The 4,292-nt window shown below is 39.3% G+C and overlaps 1 long non-coding RNA gene across 1 annotated transcript; it reads right to left on the bottom strand.

Annotated features, from left to right (window-relative positions):
• Positions 1–618: 618 nt before the first annotated feature.
• Positions 619–1,702, bottom strand: LOC140182027 (uncharacterized). Its single transcript, XR_011877836.1, has 3 exons — positions 1,531–1,702; positions 1,385–1,439; positions 619–872 (listed from the first exon to the last, which is right to left on the bottom strand). It is a non-coding gene; the product is annotated as an uncharacterized lncRNA (long non-coding RNA).
• Between the last annotated feature and the right edge of the window lie 2,590 nt (positions 1,703–4,292).

Below are 4,292 nucleotides of genomic sequence, written 5' to 3' on the forward strand. Positions count from 1 at the left end.
TTTACGTTGTTGAAAGAAAAAATTTTATAAAAATATCTTATATCTTGTATTCTATAAAGGTATTGTATCTTTCAAATAATTAATAATTTATCATTTATTTTCAAATTTTTAAAAATTTTTGAAAGAATTAATTTTAATTAATAAGATATGTAATCATTTTTAACTAAACACGCTATAAATTATTGGTACTTTATAATTTTATAATGTACTATTGATATTGTTATATTTTTTTTTATGTAACTATCATATTAAAAATAAAATTGTAAAAAAAATTTATAATTATATATATATTTTTGATAATTTTTTTAAAAAATTAACTATAATAACTATATGTTAATTATTTTTATGAAATGAAAAAAATTTATCTAAAATTCGGCCCCTCCATATTAAATTTTCTGGATCCGTCCCTGGTGGTGTGGTATTACGACCTCTAAAATAAATTAGTATATATAATAGCAGAAAAATTATAATATGCTAGGAGCCTTGAAGAATAGAGGAAACAAAAATCGCGAAATAAAAGCGCAACACTCAAGGAACGAGTTAACTTGCGTGCTAAGGAAACCATAACTATAGAACATATGATAACATAAGTAGGAATAGAGTGCCAAAGATACAAAATAACAAGCTCCTAACTCAGCCTGCGAAGTCAAGACTGGCCGGAGAATATTTACACATATATACATACATATCCAAAATCCAAAAGTACATATACACAATCCTGCCTCTCCATAAACCTCTAGGAGGATCAAAAGAACAAGTTATGCGGAGAGAAAACTAGGTACATATATATACATCATAGCATAACAAAATAACCCTGTAACCACTCCGCTTCAAGAGTCTAGACGCCTAACGAGATGTCTCTCGACCTGCATCTGAAAAACAACAACATAGTATGGAATGAGAACCGGAGGTTCTCAGTATGGTAGAGGTGCCACACACATAATATATAAGGTCCTGGGAATACCAGAGGCAATCCTAGAACGTCGACACTCAGATTATAGAGCTTAAAGTATTAAACAGAAGCCATAAAAGGTGGCTTACTAAGGATATTTAAACCTAACTTAACCTTAAATCTAAATCCCATACTGCCATTCCTCCATACCTCCAACTACATCATGCATTTTCACAGAACATTATATATTAAATGCAAAAAACCTAAACCATACCTTGGCCGATTTCCACGTAACGACCAAAGCTATTTATTCAAAACCAAGACAGCCCCTCAAAACTCAACTAATCCGCTTCCTCCAAGTTCCAGTATTCACAATTTCAAACTCCAATTTATTTATTCACAACCTAATACACATTCATAACACATATATATCCAATTTAATACTCAATGCTCAAATCCAATAAAATTAAAATAGAGTTATCATATCCTCACCTTACCCAAGCTTCACATAAGCAAGAGTGAACGTTTTTCTCAAGCTAATTGGATCCTAAAACATCAAAGAACAAAGAAATTCAATACCTCCACTTAATTTCCCAAAAATTGGGAAAGAAGAGGCTGAGAATAAAATAACAAGTTACCTATGAAATTGTTCCGGTAGAAACGTAGAGCTCGACATGGTGGACGCGTGGCCGCAAACGGTGCAGCGATCGGAGCTCGGACGGATAAGTTACGGGAAATTGAATTTTGGAACGAGGGTTCGGAGGTGTTCCTCGTTCTTCCCCTTGGAGGCTTGCTGCAACGTCAAAATGAAAGGAAGGGGGAGAATTTGGGTTCATTTAACGTTCTTTTGGGCTGGTTTGGGCTCACGGGCTCGGTTCGGCCCGTTCAGTCTAATCTTGGACCGTTTTTTTCGAAATTAGTGTCAAAATTCTCGTTTCGATGAACTCTATCCTAATTTGATATAATATTCGCATTTCTAATCTTCCTTATTAAAAAAAATAATTTACTGACTAATTATCTACTAATTAATCGGGGTTTACACAATCCTATATAGATATATTTTTTATATGTAGCCATGATTAGGGTAGTCGCGAAAATCTAGAGTATAATGTATAATGTTAGGAATAAGTCGCTGGTAGAATTTTAAAATTCTATTTAATTGTTGTAGGTTGTTACTACGTAATTGTTAGTTTGGAATTCTATTTTAGTTATTGTAGGTTGTTACGACTTATAATCTTGTTGTTAGGTTTAGGTAGTTGCAAATTAAAATTAACTGAATAATATTTGTCTCAAAAACATGTGATTAAGGATGTAAATATATTTTGAATTGGAAATCTCTCTAAATTAGAAATAAATATTGATTTAATTTTAATATTTTGTATATTAAGATGATATAATTATATTATGGAAAAGCAGTATAAGAATCAAATAAAAAACATAAAGGCCTATTTAAAACCTGTAAAATAATGATCAGTAAACGTTAAAGACTCAATAAAAGTTTAAAATTTGTTTCTTTATAATTCCAAATATCTTTTTTTTTCAGAGGCCTCAACTTCTACTGCCCTGGCGAGTGAGTCATACCCTTACTCCACCCGACGCCATCGTCTCGTATCTGGCTAAGGCTGGATTCGGCGACACAGTGCCCCTCAGGGATTTTACTTTTGACAATTCCCTGATTTCGGCATTCGTGGAGTAATGGCGTTCGGAGACGCACACGTTTCATCTCCCATGGAGTGAGGTCACTATCACCCTGCAGGACGTGGCGTACCACCTAAGCCTACGCAAACATAGGCCCAGTTGGGGGTACCTCCATGACTTCGGTAGGTGGTACCACACGGAGACGTGGGCGTTGGTGGAGCAGCTGCTTGGTGCCAGGCCTTTGGTGGCTCCATAGTAGGCTGCGCAGAGGAAGGAATCGTTCACACTCAAGCTTGTTTGGCTGCGGAATCGTGTCTGCCAAATGCCCCCTACAGACGACCTGGAAACCCTCCGACAGTATGCCAGGTGCTACATTATGTTACTAATCGGAGGATATCTGATGACGGACAAGTCCAACAACTTAGTCCAGTTGCGTTGGCTCCCTCTTCTTCGGGACTTTGGGCAGTGCAGGGCATTGTCCTGTGGCTCGGCTGTGCTGACTTGGATGTACCAATCACTGTGTTTGGCGGCACAACGGGGCGTCAAAGACATCGCCGGCTGCACTCTGCTGTTGATGTCCTGGATCTACTAGAAATTTCTTCAGTGGTGTCTACCAGATAGAGGGATCTACTAGTATCCTATGGCTGCAAGGTAACAAATATTTATTTCTATAATTAGTTAAATCAATTTGTAACTTCTTACGACCTTTTACTAAACGAACTGCTTTTAATCTCTTCCACAACAAACACAGAGGCCCGCCTGTCACAATGAGTGACATGCATCTTCGGGATGCCTTCTCTATTCCTCTCAATGGCTGTCATGAGCCTCTGGGAGAAGCCATTTCTAGCCGCCATCTGTGACTGCGCCTCCCCGTCTTTCGTCACGAATAACTTCTGCAGCCTTTCGTACGTGATGCGCACGATGGCTGAAATCGGCAAGTATCGTGTCCCCTTCAGAACTGCATTAATGCACTCTGATAGATTTGTCGTCATGTGACCAAACCACCGCCCACTGTCGCAATGTTGCAGCCAAATCTCCTTGTTGAAACGGCCAGCCCAGTTCGCCATCGCCGAGGAAACTCCTCTCAAGGCATCTATGTACCACTCATACCCAGCATTGCTTGGACTGCAAGCAGCGTTTATAAGGTATCTCTTGTCCTCGACTGACTTGAAACGAGCCATGAAATTCGCAGCCATGTGCCTGATACAGTAAGCATGGAACGCTCTAAGGGGATGCCAACCGCTGTCATTGGATCTGAGGGCGGCCTTGATGGCCTGCAATCTGTCGGAGATAACCAGAAGGTCGTCTTGTGGGGTGACATGGCATCTCAGATTAGTAAGGAAGAACGATCATAACTCGGTGCTCTCGGACTCGACAATGGCAAAAGCAATAGGTAGGATGTTGCTGTTGCCGTTTTGTACCACTACAATAAGCAACACTCCATCGTATCTGTCATACAGATGCGTGTCGTCGACAGAAACAAATGGCTTACAATGCTTGAACGCCTCGACACATGAGGGGAAAGCCCAAAATACTCTGTCGAACATGCTACATTCGCAGACCAGAAGGTGTCCATCGTAGTACGGTCTCACCCGTAGGTCACAAATGGTTCCAGAAAAATAGCTCTGCAATGCCTGAAGCAGTTTCAATACCTTGTTGTATGACTCTTTCCAATCCCCGTAGATATGTGCAATTGCCTTCTGCTTCTCCATCCACACCTTTTTGTAGGAGGGTTTGAAGTGATAGCTAGCCTGGACCGCAC

Source organism: Arachis hypogaea, chromosome 19 (genome assembly GCF_003086295.3).
Source record: "Arachis hypogaea cultivar Tifrunner chromosome 19, arahy.Tifrunner.gnm2.J5K5, whole genome shotgun sequence".
Classification (NCBI taxonomy): domain Eukaryota; kingdom Viridiplantae; phylum Streptophyta; class Magnoliopsida; order Fabales; family Fabaceae; genus Arachis; species Arachis hypogaea.